The 27,473-nt window shown below is 47.3% G+C and overlaps 1 long non-coding RNA gene across 1 annotated transcript in view; it reads left to right on the plus strand.

Annotated features, from left to right (window-relative positions):
- Positions 1–1,037: 1,037 nt before the first annotated feature.
- The window catches only part of LOC129384994 (uncharacterized), a 107,192-nt gene continuing 80,756 nt past the window's right edge, over positions 1,038–27,473 (plus strand). The window contains exons 1-2 of the long non-coding RNA XR_008612526.2: positions 1,038–1,159; positions 2,508–2,717. This is a non-coding gene — a long non-coding RNA (uncharacterized lncRNA). The remainder of the gene's footprint in view (positions 1,160–2,507; positions 2,718–27,473) is intronic.

Below are 27,473 nucleotides of genomic sequence, written 5' to 3' on the forward strand. Positions count from 1 at the left end.
TTTCCCTCGTGGTTCACGAATTATGTTCTTGCGCTCCCTTCAAGGGCAAAGTACACTTTCGAAAGCTTCTGGTCAGGACGCTAGTGATTCCAGTTGGCCACACGTTGATACTGGTCCAGCCAGTCTTCAGCAATCTTTATGCACCTCGCTATGAGGGCACGCGAAGATTCGAAAGTATTGAACACTCACCTGTGTCGGGCTTGCCAACTTCAGTGCTTGTGAAGAGGTGAACGCTGAAAGGATTGGTCTTTACAGCATACCGAACACTGAGCTCAGACCTTCAGGCCGCGGGTTGCCCTGTGTACAGGCGTCTCAATGCAGGCATATCTGACTGTGCTGAATGTAGGGCTGCTCAACCCACTACTGATCGTAAAGCGATGAGTGCAGTACGCAGCACCTCCTCCAATGTCACAGTTCACTGAGAGCGGGAACATTAATTGCGAGAGGGCGTCGTGTCGCACTCTATCGGCACACCCGAGAATAGGGAACGCAGTTTTCTTTTATTGTGCCTGCCCGCACTCTCGAGCAGATCGTCTTTGTCGTCACCGTGGTGGGGCGTTGCTGACAGGGGCCCGACAATACTTTGTCCAGCAAAGAGTCTCACTCCTTGTTTTTAAAAAGCGTTATTCACGAACAATACTAGGAAAGACAGGTGCCTTGCTTTATGAAAAACTGCGTTGCATTTTTAAGGTTGAAACTATTTGCATGGTAGTAGTTCCTGGCAAGGTAGCATTACGGTAGTAGGAGCTAGTAGTATAAGTGTAAAGGCCAGTTACATTATAATGTATGTCATGGTGATGTTCTAATTATAACGTCACTATAAACGCTGTTGTGTTTCCCCTTCCACCCGTCTTTCCTCCATCACGCACGAGATGGAGCCGCGATCATCGGTTGCCCTTGATGCGTTCACGAAATACGCAGCTGTTGGCAGAGAACAACGCTGCCCTCCCTCCATTCCTCCCCTCCCACTCCCCACACCACCCGCCGCATTTTCGCACTGCGAAAGACTGCGCGTTTACTCTAAGCGTTCCGCTCAGCGCACGCCGGATTGTGCCACGGTCTTCGGCTCCCCTCGTGTGCCTTCAGCCGCACATACAGCACAAGGCGCGCAGTAACGGTGTTATCGCTATTGGAATTTATACGGAACATCACGCCAACGGTAAACATTCTCCTGAATTCTCCTTTTAATTGCTATCACAATCAAAAACGTTAATTTGTACAGTCTGGAAAGCAGAGAAGACAGTTGACGAAGAAATAACGGAAGTTGTTCTTCAGATTATGTAAGTAAAGGTTGGAGAAAAAATCGCCTTTAAAGAAGGAACTATCTCCCAAAAGTAGAGCTAGGATCCTTATTACAGCTTCTAATAAAGAAACCTCTATGACATTTTTTTTGTTCTTTTATATGAGAAGAAGCTCGGCTGATCTTTACCAAAGCTTCAAAAGGGCAGATATGGGGTTCTGGGATATGGGACAAACATGGAAAACATTCCGGGCCTTTAAGTAGGGCAGCAACATCTGAAGAATAAATTCCTGTATAAACAAGTCATTGGGGTTGTGCTAGCAATATTGTAAGACGTTTATCGGTTTGACTCAAACTTGGTGTTCCGCCTATTGCGTGTCGCGAGACGTGAGCCGTACCTCTGTGTTTCCTATGACAAGGCTACATCTTTGGCGAGAATTACGGGACCCTTTTTTCAAAGGCACCCATTTGTGAAGAGGCACACTTAGTTTCTCATTGGCGTAACCTGTATCTAGACATCACAAAACAAGCCTGAGATGTTTAAAGTAAACAAACAAATCATGTTGTTTTGGGAACAAGTTTCGAAAATGTTTATTTTAAACCTTTTCGAAACTTCTCCGGGAAATATCATGATTTTTTTTTGTTTGTGTGTGCCAATGACAGGCAGCTAGCCAGAGGGGATGTGTAGCCTCCATACACTTTCTTCGCACGCTTAGAACTCTAAACTGCGGTCGCTTATGTTTTGTACAGCACTGGGAAAAGTTGCAGCGGTGTCGCAGTTGTGTTATGTATGTTGTGAATCTCAGTCGCTTTTATAGGGTACGAGTGCTAGGGCATAAGGCTTTACGATATTTGACCGCACTATGACCAAAAAAGGGTTCCTTAGAGAGTTATAGCTGAGCGACTTCACGAGCCAGCAGCACAAGCGGGCGAGTGGAGACGGCAGCGAAATGATGAAACCACGCACGAGAGGAAGAGTGGTAGCTCAGCGATCCCTGCCTCAGTTTAGAACGGAGAATTGTTCCTTTATGTGCTCCTGCCGGGAGCAGAGTTGCGCATAACTTTTCCGGCGCCACTTGCATAGCTATTCGACGAGTGCTTTCACGTAGTCCAAAATGACGTCAAACGTTCAAATGCGTCGCTGCGAAGCCAACTTTACGGGCCGACGCCGACCCGTTTCCGTCGGTGCTATCGAAATTGCAATCAGCGGTCACACCCTTCCCTCGTCTCCAAATGCCTCCTTGCTGAAACTTCTGGCTTGATGCAGATGTCCTCTTCAGTGGCGAAACAACTCCGATGGTGCCTGCAGGCGAGCCAGCGCCACGTTTGAAGAGGCACTGCTGACGTGCCGATGATCGCGGTGTTTGCTTAGCAAGAACGCTGGTCCGCTGCGAGTGCTCGGCTGGGGAGAGGGGAGAAGCGAGCGAGTGGCCCGCTCCGTAGACACGCTGGCCGCCTCGCTGCGTGAAACGATTAGGTAGGCATCTCCTCTATTCTCTGCGCTTTCAGAAAATAACTCATGAGTATTTTCATTTCTTGTTTATGCCGAATAAGCAGTTATGGGCTCGTTCCAATGGCCGTTGCGGATGGCGATGTTGTGAGCCGCAGCCGCCTGGGTTCGTCGCAGCTATAGTCAGGAATGGGACAAGGCGGGAACATCCCCTTCCCGCCGCAATCGGACCCGGGCCCTCTGTGCTTGAGTCAACTACTCCAGCATTGCGCAACGGCAGCGCTTGCTAGCTGCTGCGGAAACAGGCTCTATACACGCGTCTGAGCGCGCGACGACTCATGTGATGCGAGATGAGCGCAGGCTAGCATGGACACGTGCACACTCTGCATTGCAGTTGTATAATATAGCACCAGGTGTGACGCCATGGAGCTGTTGCGTAGGTAACGGCACAAAGTAGATAAAGAAGATTTGAGGTAGGAATATATCCCAGTCAAAAATTCCAACACCATGTCTGTTGGCTATGCGGAAATCTGGCATATCGTCTTGTTGGCCTGTTGGCTTATGGTTCTGTTGGCCTATCGATCTGTTGGCTTATCAGCCTTTTGGCATATTGGCTTATCGTCTGTTGTCTTATCGGCATGTTGGTTTATCATCCTGTTGGCTTGTCGGCCTGTATGCTTATCGGCTTTTTGGAGCTCATGGCTAAGCCTATATATTTGGCCCGTACATACACAACCGTATGTTATTTGGCAGAAAATAAGTCTTTTTCTGAATACCTGAAATTATTTTTAGTTACATCAAGTACAGGGTACAGCAAGTACACAAAATTTCGCTTCGTGGCAGCAGCATGCGCATCCCAGTATATACGAAGGCAAAGTCGCACTTTTGTAGCGACGCTGTATATGGCCAGGCAAAATCCAAACCCGTCTGTTTAATGTGCGCAGAAAGTTCACCGCTGGAACCCATGCGCACGCACGAGGAAACCAGGTACGAGAATTATAAACAAAAAGAGGGAGAATATGGCCGCGTTTACACACCATGATGAAGTAGGCACGCTCTCACATTGACAGAGTGGTAACTGCACATTGGAGGGAGCAAGCGGCAAGAGCTGCGCCGCCGTCAGTGACATTCTTCTGTCTGTTGGAGTCGAGCACGCATGGCGCAGTTTCTCTCCGACTTCAACATCGGCAGGCCACGCATCATTACAAACTCCCGAACAGCAGGCAGCTTATAAAGTACAGCACCGACAGCATCATCGTGAGGGAGCTCATATTCACTGTGGTGATGCTGCAGTCCGGGCCCAAAACAAGCCTGAGTGGCCGAGGCCAAGCAGCAACTGCAAACCAAGGTTTTGGCAGCCTACCAAGCTGCACTAAATTGCGAAGCAGAACGCAAGCGGCAATGAACTTTAATTAGCCGTAACATTAATGAACCGTCAAAATTTACCTAGTGATTAAACGGGCCGCATGTTTCAGCTTCGCTGGTTAATTTATGTATGAAGTACTTGGGCGGTGACTTTTACAGCTGAGAGCCGTTAAGCTTTCCGAAAGTCTGTTTCGTGCCGACAGACAAGTTGGCCCAGCTATACGTCGCCGAGCCTTGCAACCTCCTCGAATCACACATGTGCGTAAGGTGCAGTACACCCACGGCATGCGTGCGTTTCACCTTCCCTCTCCCCATCCGATGAGAAGCAAGCGTTCGCTTAGCCGTGACGTCACTGGTATGCTAGAAAGCTCCGAGCAGCCGGTGTGCTGACAGACGTGTCGCCTTTCTCATCTAGTGAACACGCGTGTACAGCTTCCATGGGGCGACCGAAGGCAAGACTCCCGAAGAAGACGCTGCCTACAAGGAAGCTCGGCGCCCGGCTCAGCGGGGCTATGTTTGACGAAGGAGAGCCGATCCTACCCATCGTGCCGAAGATGGGGTTCCCAGGGTGGAACTTCTGACAGCATTGTGTAGGACTATAAGAGGCATCCGCAGAAGCTCGTGTAGGTTGGGCAAAGTCCTTACGCTGACCTGGGTAAGTTGTACCTCACCACCGCAGAGGGGGACTTCAAGTTTCACCACTGTTCCGCCAATGCCGATTCCAGCCTCTCCGACGAATTGGAGCGACTCAAGAAGCACCCGTTTCAGATGATTAGCCAAGCTGGCCAAGCTGCCTATGACCAGGTCAGCGATGAGTGTGCAATCGCTTCTCCGAACATTAGGTTGATGCAGAGCCATGTGGTGGATGTGACCAACACGAATTGCTGCGGAAGTCCACTCTAGTCTGCTTTACTGAAACGTGGAACAGCCGCATGCAGATAGACGAAAAATCTATGAGTGCTTTGCCGAGGTAAATTGTGGTAGGCGAAAGCCTTTCTGTGACTGCCACTGTTGCTGTTGTGTCTTGTTGTTACTGCTGTCGCTGGAGCTTGTTCCGAAGGCGTTGTTGTTGCTTGCGTTCTGCCTCTTCAGCCTTCGTCCCAAGAGACCGGTTGAGTCACTTCAGTCTCATTCGTTCATTGGCTTTCAACCTTCTTGTGTTGGGAGACTCTGGAAAACACTGTTTCTTTCCCCTTGAATGTTGTCGCTGAGCCTGCCGCGACTTGCGCTTTCGCTGCTTCTGTTCTGGAGGCTACGCGAAAGAGACGCAGCTCACTTCACATGTGTGGTCGTACTGCGCCGAGTCGACCTCAGACGCTACACCGAGCTTTTATCGTAGCAGGACACCAGCCGTTTGGCTCGGTAGGTCTTGTCGTCTCCTGGCTTACATAGCATAGGAAGCGCCCATCATATAGATGGCCTCCGTAGCCACAAGAGCGCACCATGAGTATTGGCCAAACCTTTAAAGCGGTTCTCTCTATACAAAGACGTATCCGACTAGCACCTTCGATTGCTGTAGCCTATAAAACATCAGTCAGATTCTCTTTGAATGTGTCGATGCTGTTGGGTGTATTTTCACGAAACCACACACTAACAAACCGAGACGCACAAACAAATGTACTAAGATGTTTTGAAACCAATGTAGATACATACTTGCCCGCAGAATTGTTAACGGGGTTAAGAGGAACTTAATACATAACTGTGTAAGGAAAGACAGTGACGAATGCTGTACCTGGAAAGCCTATGACCGCCCTGTCATCAACTTAGTCAAGCAAAATAAAATCTAATTTGACGCCGTGCTAGAAGTACTCACGTTTCCTTTCACCGAGACCTAACCTGAATAACTAGATTAGTTAAAACTATAAAGCACTGACGTTACATAGCACGCACTATGTATTCACTGATAGCTACATTGCACGCTATAATTTATTGCTACATCATATGGATCGGATCGGATCGGAAAACATTTATTGGGCTCTAGAAAAGAGATCTTCGCGGCTTCAGACGGCCTCTTCCATCTTCTGATGGATTCTTCAGTCTGCAATCACAGGGTTGGTGCCCTAGTCCAAGGCTCCACTGAGTATGGCCAACCCGCGAGCTCGCTCTACTAGGCGCTTTTGGCCGTTCAAGCTTACGCTGGAAAGCATACTCTCCCACTGTTCCGCACTCGGGTTTTTAATTTTATAGATAGTTGGGGACTCAATATTTTGACAGGCCCATGATATGTGGTACAGATCTGGTTTCTCTCCGCACCATGGGCACTTAGCCTCATATTGCGTCGGGAAAATTTTATTCAGAAGGTTTAGATTCGGGAAAGTACCCGACTGCAGTTGTCGCCATGCAACAGCATCCTCTCTGCTTAGATCCTTATCCGGGGGTGGGTACTTCAATCTGACCCCTTTATAATAATTTAGGATATCTGAGTAGCCCATGGGTACTGACTCGGGTTCCTCAAGGCTGGATGTGTCGGACGCCCGGTTGGTATGCCCTCGAGCTCTCCTATCCGCCTCTTGGTTCCCTGTTATGCCAGTGTGCCCTGGTACCCAGATTATGGTATGCTGAACTTTGTTTCCCGGGTCGCATGAGCAGAGTATGTGGCGTGCTCTGCGCCCAATTCTGCCGTTTGTATAATTACGGCATGCTGCTTGAGAGTCTGTTATTATTGTTAGGGACCGGCCAGATATGGAAGCTTTTTCGACGCTGTCCTCTGTGCCATTTATCGAACTTTCCCAATATCCTCAAATGTTACTAAATGAGGATTATTTAAAAAAGAAAGAAAAATTTTCCGAAGATTCGTCGAAATTCAGATACTTTTTGTAAGCAACGCAACAAGGGCACGCGGTTTTAATAACACACGCATTTACGACACAAGGTCATAACTTCACTGCGGCGGCGCAGAAGTCTCGACTTTAATGCAGAATTTCCATGCCATTGCATTGAATCTTTTCAAGTACACAGTCTGAAATAGCACTTAACAATTCTGTGACCAAGCACATAATATTGTGCAGCTCGTGCTGTTCAAAATAATAATTCTCTCACAATTGTTTGTGAAACGAGCGATCGCGGGAAGCAAGGGAATGTACAAACGCAGAGGCGGCAATTTTAGACTACCGCACGTATGATGTTTACTGCCATATTACTTCCACGTCTCATGATAAAACAGTCAATGTGACCACAAAGCTCCAAATATACTCTACTGCATACGTTGATGGCTTTCTATGCCCAGGAGTACACACACACATATATATATATATATATATATATATATATATATATATATATATATATACGTCCACTCCATTTCTCGTCTTGTGTCTTTTCACTTGGGCTGACACGCGTCGTGTGACTGGCACTGACACTGATAGCGAATTTTCGTTTTGTTTTTACAGCTTTTACTGTGTCTTTTTTTCGTTGATTCCGTAAGGTACGGGCGTTATTATAATGCACTCTAGACACATGCAGTGATCATACGAAATAAACAAACTAAGATAAACATAATATCAACAAAAAATCCAAAGCCTTCACGCCCGAACAAAGTGGTAATTTGTTTTCGATCTTTCCAAATTCAGGCGTGCATGCGCAGCAGAATTGATCGGCGTTTCCAAGGAAACACAGGCAGAGCCTAGCATTTTTGCAGACACGTCTCTGAGTTTCTTCTTGCTGACTTCGAAAAAGACCACTACAGCAATCAATGTAATTTTAAAAACTGCCAAAAACAGGCTCCTAAGCCGATGTTTCTTCATCAAACGCTTATATATAAGAACCGCGGTAGGCCCGAAATCAGTATAGAACAGTTGCAATTTTGTCCAGTAACGTACAATATTACTTCAAACTTTTACACATCTTAACATCACGTCGGGTTAAAGAATCTAATGATCTGGGTATTCAGGCTATTAAAACTCCTAATATATATATATATATATATATATATATATTGCGGCACGAGGTCTGACGCTCAAGGCCAGCCGCGATTGCTCGGAGGCTATGGTGTTGGTCTGCTGAGCACGAGGTCACGGAATCGAATTCCGGCCTTGGCGGTCGCATTTCCATGGCGGCCAAATGCGAAAACACATGTGTACTTAGATTTTGGGGCTCGTTAAAGAAACCCACGATGTCGAAATTTCTGGAGTCCTTCACTACGGCGTGCCTCATAATCAGAAAGTGGTTTTGGCACGTGAAACCCCAATTTTTTTTTTCATGCTCAACGCTATATTCGCTATAAAATGAACTTTTTTGTAGTTCATTCGACAAAAACGTCATTGTGCATGCCGAGCTGGTACTTAAATTTGTGCTTATGCGTTGGCCTTAAAATAAAAACCGCAGTTCCACCCCAAAGGCGAAGCATTAATTTCGATAGGAAATTAGTAGATATCAGTACGAAATAAGGGTAGTAATTTTATTGGCCGTATAAACGTATGAACATTCGCTTACTAATTAAATTATCAATGATATAATGTGTACCCGTGATTCAACGAGTACGTAGAAAGAAATAGACGCACCGAGATAGCGTTGTCTTGGTGTGTCTGCTTCGTTCTACGTCCTTGTTTAGTCGCGCTTATACATTCTATCATGGATTGAAACCAACTAGCCCGTCAACGTGTTTGAACTAATTTAACGCAGAACTCGATGAACACGTTCCCTTTATTCCCTACTGATAAGTGATGTTCGCAGAATATGAAGTAAAAATCACCAAAAGTAGTGATTTTTCCTGTGGCTCCCTTTGCATTTAGCAACGTGCCGAGTAAATAGCCGTGCCGTGAAACGACAAACGCACCCAAACGCATGTTTTCGTTGTCGTTTATTCGACATGGTTTTGTAAACATGTTTTCCCATGGCCTCCCTGCATTCGCACAATTTACGAAAAAAATATTTTAATGTTTGGTTTTATTGCGCCTGGGTGGTAACGACACATTTTATGTGGTGTTTTGTTCCGAATATAGCATTGCGCTTTGCCATGACGTCGCATTTTTTTTTCTTGCTTCTGTTGGCGTCTGTCCATTTGCAAGATGGGCCAATAGGATGAAAAAAAAAGATATTCGGTACTGACTCACAGGCAAGGAAAAATGTTTGGCACAAAAATAAGTCTACCGTGTGGTAAAACATATTATGGATAGAAATTCTGAGAAACGAATGCTTTCAAACAAGGAAAGATTTGCCAAACGCTGAGCCAGAAACGTTAGGCGAGCGTCTAAAAAGCAGAACGCCTCTGGCAATTTCTTTTCTTGCTTCTCGGAGAAAAGCTTGGCTGTCCTTACAAAAAAACCTTGAAGTGTGAGTTCCCGGTTATCACATCAACCAAAACATTTTGTGCATGTAAGTGGGACTGCAATGTTTGAGGAATGAACGCTTGTATAACTGTTGCTAGGGCGTTCTAGGAAAATAAAAACTAAATGTTTATTGATGTGACCGAAACTCGTCTTATCATCTATTTCCTATCGGGAGAAGTTCGGCGTAAGTTTATCCTACTTTTTTTTTTTCAGAAGCGCCCATCTGTGAAGCAACACACCATGAGTAGGCTTGGCGTGGCATGTACCTGAAATGTTTTCAGTAGACATTTTGGGTACCTATGGGAAAAACATGATTTTTATTTTCTGCGCATTGCAGGCAGTAAGGAGGAAATTTTTCCTACAAGTACTTTCTTTGAAAGCTTAGAACGCTAACCTGTGGTTTATATAGCTTATATATTCTACAGCACAGTGAAAGGCCGCAGCTGTGTCGCCGTTGGATCATGCATATTGTGAATCCCAGTCGCCTTTGTACGACGCAAATGCGGGGGCAGTGTGTTTCAGAAGATTAAGGCGTAAGCCTTAAGTGGCTCACGAGCGTCCGGACGCAGTCCGTAGTGGACGCAGGAAAACGGTGATCACCCGCGAGGGTAGCAAGGAGAGGAGGAGCCACGCCAGTAGCGCTGTGCGAGTGGGCACGCGGGAGAGCGCGAACATGCGCGTGGGGAAGCGCGCACATCGGTGTAAACCTTGCAGCCACATGGCCATGATTGCATCACATGCTCGCGGCCACGGCGGCGTCCGTTCGCAGAACAGTTCAGACAACAGTAACAAAGGCATAGACAGGCTTTCGCCTCAAGCAATTTCGCTCAGCGAAGTGCCCATAGATTTTTTTTACCGCAATTTGACAAATAAAGCTCATTATCTATGGAACAACGCATTCTCTGCTGTAGTAAACAGTATGTAAAAGTTCAAGACTCAGAAAAGAATACACCACCACTCTCAAAATCTGGTAGCACGCTCGGGTGCTTTTAGGATAGTTGACGTGCAAACAGTTGGCATGTTAGCGTTATTACTGTCATTTAAATAAGGTTGCAGGTTTGCGCCGCCTTGCTACAGCATAAAGGAAAATTTTATATTTCACGCTAAAACAAACGCTCGCCATCAATATTCCGATGCCCTCCATCCAATAAGGATGCTAAAAGACTGGCCAGACCCGAAGATAATGAAGATAACAATGAATACTTACGTTTCTTGGATATACTGCCATTTCTCGTGCTACGTTTTCAGAATTTAAATGCTTCTTGTTTGGACAGCTTTGATGATTGATCAACTTCTACACTGCATTCAAGAAGGTAAATAAACGCTTATTACAGTGCGAATATTTTTCTGCTTCGAGGCAGCTGCGTATTGATTCCAATAAAATGCAAATATGCCTCAATACTCGGGCATCTGCGATCCGGAGATCTCCAATACGGCTGGCCTCATAGCCCATAGCCCACAGTCAAAGAACTCGAAAGTGTGCTAAACAATTAAAATCACTCTTAGCAGGCCGCTTCTTGCCCCCCGCAACATGGCCTCCATCGGATTCACTCGAGCTCAGAGGCGGGCATGGGCGACTTCCACTCCAGCAGTTTTCATTACCCTGCTTTGTGTAACCAAAGCGTGATGGTACTTGCTTAGAAAGGTTTTTCTGGACACGATCTTTAATGTCACTGTTGGATATAGAAATGCCATTCCAGACCACTTACGCGCATGCGAGATAAGGAAGACAAATTGTTGTGCAGAAGTTCCGGAACAGTGTAGGAGAACTGAATCCTCTAAATAGTCTGCTGCGGAGCCAAGAGCGCGCATGCTCCGCATTAGAACAAATGTATAGTGAGCAAAAACGTGCAAGGCTGTATCAGAAAGTACACTGAGATCAATAGACCTCACAAACCTTCCAAAATAGTGCAGAATCTAGAGAATAACAAAAAATTGCTTTTTTCTTGTTAAAAAATCACTTTCATCTTAACAAAATTAAAGGTTTGGTTAATATGTATGTACCTATAAGAAAATAAAAGAGGTCACACTGGAGGATGCGGCAGCCCTCAACAGTATGATTTTACTCCTGCTCGTCAGTCCATGTACTGTTCACAGATAGATTCCAGGATACCCATCGACTTGAAAGAATGCACCTTTATTTATTTACTTAATATATTATTAGATATTTTTATTAGTATCAGAGGTGCAGTGCTTGAAGTCTGCCGCACCTAAGCCACGTGTTGGCGCGGTATTGTAATATTCCCGGGATCGGCCCACGCTAACCATATTTTTATTGTTGACGCACAAACACGAAAAATAATTGGAAATATTGATTTATGTATTTCGTTTATATTTATTTTTATTAACAATAATAGGGGCAGAGTGCTTGAAGCCTGCTTTACCTCTCCCGAGGGTCAGCCCGGCGTTGCACAGCCTCTTAGATCGGCCCACATTTTTGCCCACGGACATGACAGATTCATTGAGGGCAGAGGTATGCAGCTCTAAATCAATTTCTAAATCAAAATCAATTTCACGTCTCATTTATAAACTTGAGTATCTTCTATGTATTTGATAACGCGCCTAGTGAGTTGAAGTCTAACAGGTTCCCTAGACAGGCCGTGGCATATGTTTTATTGCTGTCGTTTCAACACAGTAATAATGCACAGAATGATGTTATCTATAAACATGATAAAAATCAACCAGTGTTAACATGCTCCAGCTGGCTTTCTGTGAACCTTGAGGCAGTGCACTGAGTTTAGCTAAGTGTGCAAAATATTTTAACCATATTCATTTTACCCACCGTGGTTGCTCAGGGGTTATAGTGTTGGGCTGCTGAGTACGACGTCGCGGGATCGAATCCCGGCCACGGCTGCCGCATTTCGGTGGGGGCGAAATGCGAAAACACCCGTGTACTTAGATTTAGGTGCACGTTATAGAACCCCACTTGGTCGAAATTTCTGGAGTCCTCCACTCAGAAAGTGGTTTCGGCACGTAAAACCCCATAATTTCTAACCACATGCATTTTCAATAATGCATATACACGGGAAGGTGAAGTGGTATTCAAGGGCGTGTGAAGTGACACCCCACTGGCGTTATGCTCCCTCCTATCCTAATCGTTCCCCCATGGCCGTGCCAATAGAGCTTTTATTACGCTGATGCCATCTTTCTGGCAGTAAACAACTCTCGTATTGCGTTTATATAAGCGTAATCCCCACTTGCGCGATGCCTTCCTAAAGTATGTAAGGTATTCCTACATAGAGAGAGAGAACGAAACCTTTATTTGAATCAGTGACTTGTCAGTCGAGGTGGGAGGGTCCCTTATTCCAGGAACCCTCTGGCTTGGATCGCCCTCCGGGCCCGGTCGACGAGTTCGCGCTGGTCGACCAGGTCAGGCTTGGAGATCGCAGCCTCCCACGTTTCAGCGAGGAGGTTTGGGTCTGCGTCTGCTGGGGCTACTAGTTGTGCCGCTGTGATGGTTTCTCGGGTTTTCTTGCATTGCAGTAGGAGGTGCGCCAGGCTGTATGGCACGTTGCAGTGTGGACCGGTGTAGCTGCATAGCGTCGGGTGGAAATGAAGCAGTAAGCTTCCATGGGTAAAGGTATTGCTCTGGAGTCGCCTGTAGTCAGTGCCTTCGTTTCTCGTTAGTCCTGGATGTGGTGGAGGGTATACCCTGCTTCCAAGGCGATAGTGCTGCAGTAGTGCTTGATAAGTTAGCGGTATTGTTTCCGTTTCCTCCGCTGATTTGGGTGGGTGGGACAGGCCTAGAATCTCGTGCGGGGAGGCCTGGTGGAAGCTTGCGCGGGCCGCGGTGTGTGCCGCTTCATTCCCCTCGAGTCCCTCGCGTCCCGGAACCCACATTATGCAGGTGTAGGGGGGAGGAGTGTCGCCACGTTTCAACATCTTGATCGCTTATGTAGAGATCCTGACCTTCATGTAGTTACGTGCCGCTGTTTGAGAGTCGGTGAAGACCACTATGGCATGCTCGCTTGTATGGGTGGCGAGTGCTATAGCGGCCTCCTCAGCTGTGTCGGCTCGTTTGGCGAGAATGGTCGCCAACGCCAGTGTCGTACCCTCGTGGTCTGTGACGCTGATGGCGAAGGCATTTCGGCCCGGATACTTGGCTGCGTCCACGTAGCGAGCCTGCGGGTCGTTATGGTGCTGGCGTCTGATGGCGTTTACCATGGCGAGCCGTCTGCCTCGATGGTGTTCTGGATGCATGTTTCAAGGTATCTGAAGAACCTAGGACTGCCGACAACCGTCTCCACTGACCGATTGCTTCGCGTGGGAGTTCACAACTCTTGGGAAGAACTCGCGGAAGCGCACCTCATCAACTAGATCGAGAGACTCAAGCTAACAACCACAGGCCGAACAGTCCTCCGACGCACAGGATACGTAACCAACCCAGAACACGATGGCGAATGTAAGGAAAAGGTCACGTCGAAGATCCGAGAATGTTTACAAGTATTCCTACATAAAGAAATAAAATGTGCACAAGCATTACGTGGAACAAGAGTTGCGTGGCCAGGTTCAGCAAAACGGTGAACACGTTATTATTTATGTCGAAGATGTGATTGGCCTTACGAGCAGAGTAATCTTTGTTTCTATTTTTATTCAGGGCTGTTCTTTCTTAGAGTAGTGCCTGTTAAGAAACCCGTTCGTTTAACACTCAGACATAAGTCGCGTCCATTTGTACAGTAAGAAGACTGCACTAAACAAAGACATGAAGTTACAGCATAGCAATGAATGCAGGACGAAACAGAAAGCCGCTAAGAAAAGGATATTCAAACGAATAACTCTTGACAAATCAAGGATGGAAAATCTGACAAAAATTCTAGATGTAGTGAATGTGCAACGAAGCTAAACAAACAAAAAGAGGAGCTGGACGAGAGTGATAGGGACTCGATGTGTTTAGGTGTTTGTGTGTGTACGTTTACATGTATTCGTGCTTGCTGACGTTCCTATTCGTGCATCCAGTGCTATGAAAAGACTAAAACGCTATACTTGGAGCATGGTTGCGGCTCCAGAGTGAAGAGTACCGCTCCAGCGGGGCTGATCAGCAATGAACTGATAGCAGTGCGTAATGCCCTTAGGGAAAGTGCAGGAAGAACATTTTGCGTACCGGTGAGCTGCGCGCCTCACGGAAATTGCGAGAGAAGGTGATTCTCCAAAGAAGTACACGGAGACACTGGTTTAGGGGGAAAATATTGTTACGTTTAGCTGGAGCCCAATACTATATGCAATATATTTACAGGGAAGCTGACAGGTCGGCGGGGATGAATTCATACGTGACATCGGTCACTTGTCGCACCACAATATGTTACCTACCCGCGCTCTTCGTGTGATCAACGTCGTATTGTGCAGCCCGTACTTGCAGGCGCCATGCTTTCACGCTTGACACGCACAAAAGAGAAAAGAAGCGCGAAGGTATACACGAGTGAGTGACTTGGTTGTATCGTAACTTTTCAACGATAAGCCCACATCAATAAAGGAGGAGGAGCGGGAAAGCTTTAGGCGAACGTAAGCGGAAGATCAAGGTAGCAAGAAACAATAGAGGATCTCTCTTATCCTTAGGACACAAGTATCAAAGCCTCGAGGTGTGATCATGGCACCTGAACATTCACCTTTTTTCTCTACACCGGTGTCATTGAAGTGTCTATAAGTAATGCGCAATGTATTTCCACGGACGTGTCTCAGCTCATTTCATATTCAATGCTGTTCACGAGCTCGCTAGCTACACTGGCCGACAGCCGTTCTGACGGGCTCATTATTCCCTCTGCCAGATATTTTTAGAAGCCGCTGCGGCGACCTGTCGGACCTAATTACTTGTCTCTACTGACAGCGAATTCTTGCAGGTTCTCTGTCATATGCTATAAAACTCTTTCTTCATGAAAAGATCACGTACAGTAACTGCTTTTTCACTGAAGCTGTATGTGACTTGGATACCGATGTTTCTTCGTGTCCGTCGACAGAAAAGAACAAGGCACAGAAAAAGATGAGCACACAACTGACAAGTTTTCCGGTACTGGCAAGTTGCTCTATTTGCTATGACAAAATATCTGCCTGTAATCTTCAGCGACGAAAAGGGTTCTACACCTACACCATCAATAAAAATAAATTTGCAGTTGTTGGAAAACACATACGCACTGACACACCAACACACAAACACACAAACACACACACACACACACACACACACACACACACACACACACACACACACGTCCACCACAGTGGCTTAGCGGCTAAGGCATTAGGCTACTTACTACGAGGTCACGGGATAAAATCCCGTCCATGGCAGCGGCATTTGGTTGAGGCCTAAATGCAAAAATGCCCGAGTGGCATGCATTGGGTGCACGTTAAGAAATTCCAGGCAATGACAATTATTCCGGAGCCCCCCAATCTGGTGCTTGACAATCAGATCGTGGTTTTGGCGCGTAAACTTGAGATTTATTACGCACGCACTGCCAAAGCTCCAGTACTGACATAACACTTGCGATTAGAAACTCCCACCAGTTTCTGTCACGCCTACCGACTCCGGGCAGGCTAATCGTGCTCAGGAGTCAGCTGTTTTCTGCACCAATACATGATGCCAAAACCCTCTTGAGTTGTGGAGTGAACACCTCCATTTCATTCCCGCTTCATTGGAGATAGTTGAGGTTCCCGTACTTTCACTGCTTTTAACTAGCGAAGTGGCGAAAGTTGAACCGTTCCCATTCCAGAAGTTGTTATTATTTGCACCTGAAGTTGCTAATATGTCCAACCCCGACTTCGCCGCTATTGGACGTGGTTTTCTCTGCCCCTGAGCGTCTACAGAAGCTATGCAAACATGTTAACACAGAGAATAACAAAAGGCACGCATGTTCTACTCAACATCCCAAACAATTTGTAACCTGCACTCATAACGTTGTCTATGCCAATACACTTTCATGCGGAAGAACGTTTGTTGGTCAAACTGGCAGATAGATGAATGAGAGATTAAAAGAGCATCGATATAAGGTCACTAGGGTAATCTCGGGTCATTTGGCTTTCACTGCAGACATTGTTCCTACAAGCCCATGTTTGAAAGTACTTCCATTCTGTATAGGGGTCGTAGCAGGATGACGAGGGAGATTGTGGAGGCCTAGGAGATTGAAAAAATTAGAGGAAAAGTGCGCAAGCAAGCCTTCGGTGTCGCTATCTGAAAAGGAGATACGATTCCTCGGTTTATCTTTGTGACCATTGCAGTACATGTTTTCCGCGTGCGTTGCACACGTGTACGGCTCATCGAAATGCACCACTGAATGTTCTTTTTTGATGTCACGTTTATTTTCGACCGTACAGTATATATTTATCGATGCGTGCGAAAATAAAATATATAGTGAAAGTGAAGTGCTGGTGTCTGTGTATCTCTTTCTTTCTACGTCCTCGTTCAGTCGCGCTTATACTCTACCATGGATTCTTACCATCTAGCCTGCCAAGGTGTTTTAATATATACGTGTTCTCGCGATATATTTTGCAGACAACCTGTCTCGTGCGGCACGTTGCGAAGGTGGCGAAGTGTGGGCGGGACTGCCTCGCTTATCCGGAGATCGCGAAAGGAAGCGCGTGGCTGATGCTTGGGCGCGATTTACAGCGGCTGCCGCAGACAGACCTCCGCTCATGCAGTGCTTTCTTTTTTTTAAACGGACAACGCGCGCGACTCTGGCGCCATCTCGTAGCTGTCGAAAATTGCGTAGTAGGGGCACGATGGCGCCACTAGCGAAGGCGTACGTGCCTCATCTCGGCGCCTGTTTTTCTGTTCGGTTTGACCAGTTCATCCCGTGTATCTGTTGCTGTTTTTTTGCTAAGGATGTGAGTCTCGACTACACCGTGAGCCTACGTCGCAAAGCCGGCATTTTTTTTTGTACAGGGTTTCTTTTTCTTTCTGTTTTGTGAACTGACCGCCCAAGCCTAGTATGATGCTTCGGGCGCTACCGACGCCCGCGGCTGCAGCGCGTCAATGCGGCCGCAAAATGCCTGGTGAACCTGCTACAGCCAGCGCGTTTCACTCCGTCTCTCATCAGTACGTCTACTATGGCAACAACCGAGGAATGCACATGCCTTCCAACGAAACGCAGTGATTTTTCAACTTTATATCACGAAAACAAGACAATCAATGCGACCCAGTCTACACCGTCATCAAAACTGTCCAACGGGCCAGCTGATTCCGACATGTCAGCGGGCCCCCCCTTCCATCAGAACCACCAAACTTCGTGAGCGCGGGGGGCAGAGAAACGTCGTCTGCTACCGTCGCCAAGTGTCATCAAGCGGATTTCACGCCGGACGGGTGAGTCGGCTTGGCGACATTGTTTTTATGAGGCCGCTCAGCAAAGTGCATGTGACAGATATTACGCAGCAGGCAGTCACAGATGCTATAGAACAAAGTGATCCGCCAATTCTTTTTTTTTTTTTGCAGGAATGGCTATTCTTCGATTTGACACACCCAGTAAAGGCATACGGATCGCTGTTCGCGACGAGCGCCATTCTCGCAAAATTTTCACATTATCGAGCTTAGTCGTGACAGTTGACGGCAACATGTGCGTTCTTGACGTCGACACATCGCCCCTTCAGCCACACGCTGCAGGTAGCTCTCGTAGCGTGATCTCGATATGAACCGACCTAGCAACTGGCTACATCGAAGCGCATCTGCGCTGTGAACAGGCGACAATCACCGATGCGCGCATTCTCGGTAAAACACAGCTGCTGCTCATGGCATCTGACATGGAACGCATGCCACAGCGCTTGGCGTTTGAATATGAAATCATCCCTGTCCACGAATATCTACTTCGCCGTGTAGTATGCTACAATTTTCACCGTTTGGGCCACGCTGCAATATACTGCTCTTTTCCGGCGATCCACCGGATTGGACGATTGGACTGGACGATTGCGTGTCCTGTGGCTCGACCACACATATTGCACTCAGCCGTCAATGATCTCAACGCGATATTTCTATATCAACCTCCACTCGCTGACCTATTAATTAAGCACATGTAACACCGTCCGCAGAGTCTACACCCCCGAAAAGGAAATAAGTGGCCTGGGCGCAAAAGGCTCCTTCTCCCGATTTGACTCAGCTTGTCACTAGCCTTCGCCAGGAAATCGAGAAATTATGGAAATAAAATATCTTACAGTCCGCTATCTCGTGCTGAATGCGAAGAAAGGGAATCGGTCCCCAACCTCTAAACACAGTCACGAAATCACTGACAGAGTGGCTCTCCGACACGTCGTGCCAAACCACTCACGGACAAGAACTCCGCTTAAGCTGACATTACTGGGCTCGTCAAAAAAAAAAAAAAAGTTAGAAGAATACAATAAACTGTAGCAAACAATTTGGTCAGATATGATGAACACTCTCACACAAGCGCTAGAAGCCATGCAACCTCGGTTCCAAAACACGCAGGACGAACTACAGCGCAATGTCCTCACTGATCACAATAAGTACCGCAAACCAATGTCCCATTCATGACCTCGTCAACTCAGGAAGTGCAGTCTAAATGTCTTAGTTTTATTCAAACGTGCTCCACAATCCGTAATTATGTTCAAGACTTCGCCCATTATTCCGTCTTCTCCATGAAACGCGCGGCACATGCACGCTCCCTGGATACCGCTCTTTCCAAACTCCTGCCAGCAAACACAAACGGCAGATCCCCAAAGGCCAGGCAGCGCTTTTTGTCCGCAATGAGAGCCAAGCCACCCAACTGGACGTTCCAGGTCTTACTTCTAAAGCTCGGGAAATAGTAGGTGTTAAATTTTGTCCTCCTGCACAAAAAAGCCTTCTGTACGCGTGCCCGCGTATTTTCGTCCTGGCATTATGTCAGCTGAAGCCTACACGTGGCTAAAAACGCTTAATTAACTACCTCTGCTTATTGGAGGCGACTTTCATACACACTACTTCTCCTGGAGTGTCTCAAAGCGTAACAAACGCGGCAAATATCTTTATGAAGCTATTGCGTTTTCTTCCGTAGAAATTTGTAACTCGCCCGACACCCTTACAACAATCGGACTACATAAAGTGCAGAAAGACACAACCTCAGACCTTAGCTTCACCCGCCCCAACTTTTTACGGCACTGGACCACCTTCAGCCAGTCATGGGGCAGCGACGGTCTCCCGATATCTTTCACAATTGATCGCAAATGCCTCCGCATCAAAATGACGACAATAATGACTACCTGAAACGATTTTCGGGCTCGTGTTACCCGTTTATTCATGACGGTTGAGAGTCTATTAGACATCTTCCATCAGGTCCCTTTACTGGCACGAGAAATTGTGCCGTGCTATGACCATACTCACCCAATGGATACTGATTTAGCCAACCTCTGGACGAGAGTAGATTTTTTATTACAGAGATACTGTTCGCGCGACGAACGACATGCTGACGGTATGAGATCTGATCTGGAGTCCCGCGTCCCGTGACTCCACAGCCTTTTGCGCATTTTTTGCAGCCTCAGTGAGAAAGGAAAAGGTAACTCTCTTCTGACCGAGCTCTCCATTAAAACAAATGCCGCAACGATGTAGTAGAAGAATAACACGAGTTTCCTCACGCTTCACTCACTCCGTCCCCAGCTCTGAATGTCTGGGCCATACTGGTACCTGATCCATATCTTGATCGCCCATTTAACATGAGAGAAATGCTAGAAGGGATCATTCAAGGCCGCCCTCGATCGGGGCCAGGCCACGGCCAAATAATGTGGCAAGAACTCCGCAACCTTGAAGAAGAAGCTCAGGGCGCTTCCCCCCCCCCCACCCTAGCGGTAATTAACGTGATCTGAGCTTCAGGAAGCGTACCGGACGAACTTAAGCTCTGTCTTGTTTATCCCATACTAAAATACGAAAAGCAGCTGAGCCTCTATAAGAACCTGAGACAAATCTCCCCGACTTCAAATCTCTGTAAACTCATCAAATGAATAATTCACACGCGTATGTCCCATTACCTCGAGATAATCTGGCCAGGCTACCGCCCAGCCCAGGTGGATTTTCGCCCTAGCCTATGCACTCATAATTTCCTTCGGCTGCTACGTGCGTTATTATTCGCACCTCGCGGAAAATGCTGCCTGACAACTTCCCTGCCATTGACACGTAGAAAGCGTTTGACAATGTTCGCCATGACGTTATTCTTGAAGAGCTAGCTAACTGCTACCTCAGTCAGCGTACCCAGGCATGAATAAGAAATTTTCTTGCAGCCCGACTCATTCGCTTAAGTGGAGCATCACCTGGATGGAGCCGAAGGAGGTATTACTTGGATAGATGTGTTACACAGAGATCAATTATACAACCGACACCGTTTACTCTGACCATGTGCAGGGTGGTAGAAAACCTAGAACGGGCCACAAAGATTTGCCATCTACGCCGGTGACATTATTATATGGGCAGAAGCAGCAGACTATACTGACAAATAAATGATAGTTAGTTCGCTCCGCGTAAAACAGAACTTAACAGCATAGACGGCAAGCATCGCAGCAACCCCTACATGTGCTTCTGGCTCCGCATTGGATCACACATCAATCAATAAAAAAACCGACAAATCAATGCCATAGGTCTACCTTTGGCCAGTTGCAACAGCCTACAAGAGTGGGTACGCGTACAACGGCAGGCATGGCCGGACGTGTTACATGCAATACGTTGACTTTCCAACAAGTACATAGGCGTGCTACAACAAGCCTGTAGAACTGCCGTGAGAGCTGTGGCCGTTGGAAATATTTTGTTTATTTTATTTCTGTTATTTTATTTATTTTATTATATTTTCTGTTATGAGCTTCGGGAAAACGTGCGCGATCTTAGTTCCTCGATGCCCCCCCCCCTCCCCCCTCTTATATTGTGCTTGCTTTTCGTGCATTTCTCTTTTATTTACTGCATAACAATCATAGCTTCGCTACCTTCGAAAGAGTTTTCTGGCTTAACTTTTGCTTTATGACGTCATATATCGTTTGTGCTAGTAACATCATGCCTTCGAATGCACTGAGAGGCAAACGAGGTGCGAAAAAAGCGCGCAAACATATTTCGGCCGCTAACACTCTGCATATACATTGTATAGGAAAAAAAATCGGGGGTATCAGAGCATCACCGGATATCAGGGATATCAAGGGGTATCAGACCATCACCGGCATCTGAAAAATTCATGCCAACTTTTGCTCTTCATGACGAAGCTTTCCCAGTCATAGACTGCGACCCCTCCCCGCCCCCGCCACCGTCTTTTTTTGTTTGCCCTGCTTGGCTATGAAAGTAAAGGCATCTGCAAAAATTGCGGGTGAACAAAAAACCCACAATGAGAACCAAACGTCCGCTGCATTCATTTTCCCATAGCTGTACAATGTGGTAGCACAGCGTCTAAGCAGCGAAAAAATGAATGAAGAACGTGAACTTAGGGTTCAACTAGAGAAAGTTTCTTCCTACTACAAACAACGTAATTTAAGTCATCCGCAAGTAATTTTGCGTGGTTCTAAGCCACGGAAAAAAGGTACACATTTCCTTCACCCATTTCCAGTTATACATACTAGCAAATAAACGAAAGAAATTTTTTTGCACACTTGGAACATCAAGAAGGCTATCGTTTTTGAGCGGTGAGCATAGCATACAACTGAAATACATAAATAAAGTTCAATTCTGTGGTTTTATGTCTCAAAACCCCGTTATTATTTAACGCACGCCATAGTGGCAGACTGCACGATAACTTTGACCATCTGGGGTTCTTTACCATGCGCTCAATGCATGGTACAAGAGCCTTTTTCCATTTCTCCCTCATCTAATTAAAACAGGTATACCTATATCTCATTGCAGAAAGAATCAGCTGCAGTAAAACATAAAGGGTATAGAATATGGGGAATCTATCTATTGCACTTTATACAGAAGCAACCTTCGTTTGTTAGATGCTTTAGTTCGGTATGGCTGGCTTGTTTTCTGGAGTTGTCAAAGCATAGCGCGATCAAAAAGGAATGGTATGGATTGAACAAAAAAAAAAAATTAAGAGCCCAAACTTGCCTTTGCGAACGGGACACACACTTTTCTGCGCAGGTGTGTTTCTTTGAACACACAGCGTTTTAAGATAACGAAGCTTGCAGTCTTCATGGATCCCACCAGCTCAGAATTAATGTGACATGCCTTAGGCTGTAACAAAAGACACAACCGTATCCTGAAGAACCATGTCTATGGGCGATGCGTAAACCATAGTGTCACGTGGTGGCGACGTTAAGAACACAGTAGCAATACTGTGAAAGGCAAAACTAGATTTTTATTGGGCGAACCTGTGCCCACAAAACAGGCTACACTTATAGCACAACGAAAGCGGCGAACACAGTCGGCGATCGTCGAAAGTCAGATCAGCGGGTCAAGCGCGTCGGCTTTTATACAGAATCGTCGAATGTTCCAGACTAATCGTTTGGACCCGCGTGCCTTCCACAAAGTTCTACACCATTCGCGTCAGGCGAATAAATCAGATAACACAAGGTTCGGCGACAACAGACTGCGGATAGAAGCATCGATAACTTTCCAGAAACTTCGGATACATGCAAGCGCGTCCCGCGCTGTGCGATAAGATTTGTTAGGCGGCGAAACGTGGTCGCCCGATAAATATAAGTACACGTGTCAATACCCCCCTCTTAAAAGCCATCGTCCCGATGCTACAAATATAAGAGAGCGAAACACAAAAGGACACTTATTAAACATAATTAACAAAACAACGAAAAGAAATCAAGTCCAAAGGTCAGTTACGCGAAGTCCCAAAGTTCGTCAACGCTGGTGGTACGGCTTGAGTCGCACAACGTGGACAATTTCAGGTCGTGAGCGCCGCCGCTGTGACAGCGAAATGCCGTCTGGCACGACCTCATAGTCCAGTGCGCCAATACGTCGGATGATCTTGTACGGTCCGAAGTAGCGATGCAAGAGCTTCTCACTCAAGCCTCGTCGGCGTATAGGGGTCCAAACCCAAACACGGTCACCGGGCTGGTACTCGACAAAGCGTCGTCGGAGGTTGTAGTGCCGGCTGTCGGTCCTCTGCTGGTTCTTGATCCGCAGGCGGGCGAGCTGTCGGGCTTCTTCGGCGCGCTGGAGATAGCTAGCGACATCAAGATTTTCCTCGTCAGTGACGTGCGGCAGCGTGGCGTCGAGCGTCGTCGTCGGATTCCTGCCGTGAACCAGCTTAAACGGCGTGATCTCTGTTGTTTCTTGCACCGCAGTGTTGTAAGCGAATGTTACGTACGGCAGGACGGCATCCCAGGTCTTGTGTTCGACGTCGACGTACATTGGTAGCATGTCGGCGAGGGTTTTGTTCAGGCGCTCCCTGAGACCATTCGTCTGCGGATGGTAGGCAGTTGTCCTCCTGTGACTTGTCTGGCTGTATTGTTGAATGGCTTGGGTGAGCTCTGCTGTAAAAGCCGTTCCTCTGTCGGTGATGAGGACTTCTGGGGCACCATGTCGCAGCAGGATGTGCTCGACGAAAAATTTCGCCACTTCGGCCGCTCTGCCTTTTGGTAGAGCTTTAGTTTCAGCGAAGCGGGTGAGGTAGTCCGTCGCCACGACGCTCCACTTATTCCCGGATGTTGACGTCGGAAACAGCCCCAACAAATTCATCCCAATCTGCTGGAATGGTCGACGAGGAGGTTCCATCGGCTGTAGTAATCCTGCTGGCCTTGTCGGTGGTGTCTTGCGCCGCTGACAGTCTCGGCATGTCTTGACATAACGGGCGACGTCGGCGGTGAGACGCGGCCAGTAATACCTTTCCTGTATCCTCAACAGCGTCCGGGAGAATCCGAGGTGCCCAGCGGTTGGGTCTTCGTGTAGGGCATGCAGTACTTCTGGACGCAGCGCTGACGGTACAACAAGAAGGTAGCTCGCGCGGACTGGTGAGAAGTTCTTCTTCATGAGCAGGTTGTTTTGTAGCGTGAACGAAGACAACCCGCGCTTAAATGCCCTAGGGACAACGTCGGTGTTCCCTTCCAAGTACTCGACGAGGCCTTTTAACTCCGGGTCTGCTCGCTGCTGTTTAGTGAAGTCTTCCGCGCTTATTATTCCAAGGAAGGCGTCGTCGTCCTCGTCGTCTTGCGGCGGGGGATCGATGGGGGCACGTGATAAGCAGTCGGCGTCGGAGTGTTTTCTTCCGGACTTGTATATTACCGTGACGTCATATTCTTGTAGTCTGAGGCTTCACCGGGCCAGCCGTCCTGAAGGGTCCTTTAAGTTAGCTAGCCAACAAAACGCGTGATGCTCGCTGACGACTTTGAATGGCCTGCCATAGAGGTAAGGGCGGAATTTTGCTGTAGCCCAAACGATGGCGAGGCATTCCTTTTCAGTCGTAAAATAATTGCCTTCCGCTTTTGACAGCGACCGACTAGCATAAGATATCACCCGTTCAAGTCTGTCTTTCCTCTGGACTAGGACGGCATGGAGGCCTAGGCTACTGGCGTCAGTGTGGATTTCAGTATCGGCGTCCTCGTCGAAGTGTGCAAGTACCGGCGGCGACTGCATGCGTCGTTTGAGTTCTTGAAATGCGTCGGCCTGCGGCGTTTCCCACTTGAACTCGACACCACATTTCGTTAGATGTGTTAGCGGCTCCGCGATGCGTGAAAAGTCCTTGACAAAGCGCCTATGGTAGGCACACATGCCAAGGAATCTGCGCACTGCCTTCTTGTCGATTGGCTGCGGGAACTTTGCGATGGCAGCTGTCTTCTGCGGGTCGGGGCGTACTCCAGATTTGCTGATGACGTGGCCTAGGAATAGAAGCTCATCGTAAGCGAAGCGACACTTTTCCAGCTTCAGAGTAAGCCCTGATGACTTGATGGCCTCTAATACTGTCGCAAGCCGCTTAAGGTGATCGTCGAAATTTCCGGCGAAGACGACGACGTCATCCAAGTAAACAAGACAGGTCTGCCACTTCAATCCTGCTAAAACCGTGTCCATCACACGCTGGAACGTTGCAGGCGCCGAGCACAGTCCAAATGGCATAACCTTGAATTCATAGAGGCCGTCCGGCGTGATGAAGGCGGTCTTTTCGCGATCCCTTTCGTCGACTTCTATTTGCCAGTAGCCAGAATTGAGGTCCATCGATGAGAAGTATTTAGCATTGCAGAGCCGATCCAATGCGTCGTCTATCAGTGGGAGGGGGTATACGTCTTTCTTCGTGATTTTGTTCAGTCGACGATAATCGACGCAGAAACGTAGGGTTCCGTCCTTTTTCTTCACTAAAACAACTGGAGACGCCCACGGGCTTTTCGACGGCTGGATGATGTCGTCGCGCAGCATTTCGTCGACTTGTTGTCTTATAGCTTCGCGTTCTCGCGTCGAAACTCGGTAAGGGCTCTGGCGTAGTGGTCGAGCGCAGTCTTCGGTTATTATGCGATGATTTGCGACTGGTGTTTGTCGAATCCTCGATGACGTCGAAAAGCAGTCTTTGTATCGTCGAAGCAGACTTCTGAGCTGTTGCTGCTTAATCACGGGGAGACTTGGATTTATGTCGAAGTCTGGCTCGGGAACTACGGTCGTCGGGGTAGATGCAACAGAATCCGAGAGGACAAAGGCATCGCTGGTTTCCTGAATTTCCTCGATGTATGCGATCGTCGTGCCCTTGTTGATGTGCTTGAACTCCTGGCTGAAGTTTGTCAGCTGAAGGCTGAAGTTTGTTTCCTCCGTGCAGTCGAGCTATCCCTCATGCGACACAAATTTCACGGTCGAGCAGTAAACATTGGTCGCCTTCGATGACGCCTTCTACGTCAGCGGGTGTTTCGGTGCCGACCGAAATAACAATGCTGGAGCGAGGCGGGATGCTCACTTGATCTTCGAGCACACTTAAGGCATGGTGACTACGAGACAGGCCGCCATTGGAATATGAACCTGGCAACGTTTAACGCAAGAACATTATCTAGTGAGGCGAGTCTAGCAGTGCTATTGGAAGAATTAGAGGGCAGTAAATGGGATATAATAGGGCTCAGTGAAGTTAGGAGGCCAAAAGAAGCATATACAGTGTTAAGGAGCGGGCACGTCCTGTGCTACCGGGGCTTAGCGGAGAGACGAGAACTAGGAGTCGGATTCCTGATTAATAAGAATATAGCTGGTAACATACAGGAATTCTATAGCATTAACAAGAGGGTGGCATGTCTTGTTGTGAAACTTAATAAGAGGTACAAAATGAAGGTTGTACAGGTCTACGCCCCTACATCCAGTCATGATGACCAGGAAGTCGAAAGCTTCTACGAAGACGTGGAATCGGCGATGGGTAGAGTGAAAACAAAATACACTATACTGATGGGCGATTTCAATGCCAAGGTAGGCAAGAAGCATGCTGGAGACAAGGCAGTGGGGGAATATGGCATAGGCACTAGGAATAGCAGGGGGGAGGCATTAGTAGAGTTTGCAGAACAGAATAATATGAGGATAATGAATACCTTCTTCCGCAAGCGGAATAACCGAAAGTGGACATGGAGGAGCCCGAACGGCGAGACTAGAAATGAAATAGATTTCATACTCTGCGCTAACCCTGGCATCATACAAGATGTGGACGTGCTCGGTAAGGTGGGCTGCAGTGACCACAGGATGGTAAGAACTCGAATTAGCCTAGACCTGAGGAGGGAACGGAGGAAACTGGTACGTAAGAAGCCGATCAATGAGTTAGCGCTAAGAGGGAAAATAGAGGAATTCCAGATCAAGCTACAGAACAGGTATTCGGCTTTAAGCCACGAAGAGGATCTTAGTGTTGAAGCAATGAACGACAATCTTGTGGGCATCATTAAGGAGTGTGCAATAGAAGTCGGTGGTAACTCCGTTAGACAGGATACCAGTAAGCTATCGCAGGAGACGAAAGATCTGATCAAGAAACGCCAATGTATGAAAGCCTCTAACCCTACAGCTAGAATAGAACTGGCAGAACTTTCGAAGTTAATCAACAAGCGTAAGACAGCTGACATAAGGAAGTATAACATGGATAGAATTGAACAAGCTCTCAGGAACGGAGGAAGCCTAAAAGCAGTGAAGAAGAAACTAGGAATTGGCAAGAATCAGATGTATGCGCTAAGAGACAAAGCCGGCAATATCATTACTAATATGGATGAGATAGTTCAAGTGGCTGAGGAGTTCTATAGAGATTTATACAGTACGAGTGGCACCCACGATGATAATGGAAGAGAGAATAATCTAGAGGAATTCGATATCCCAGAAGTAACGCCGGAA

The sequence above is a fragment of the Dermacentor andersoni genome, chromosome 5, assembly GCF_023375885.2.
Source record: "Dermacentor andersoni chromosome 5, qqDerAnde1_hic_scaffold, whole genome shotgun sequence".
Taxonomy (NCBI): domain Eukaryota; kingdom Metazoa; phylum Arthropoda; class Arachnida; order Ixodida; family Ixodidae; genus Dermacentor; species Dermacentor andersoni.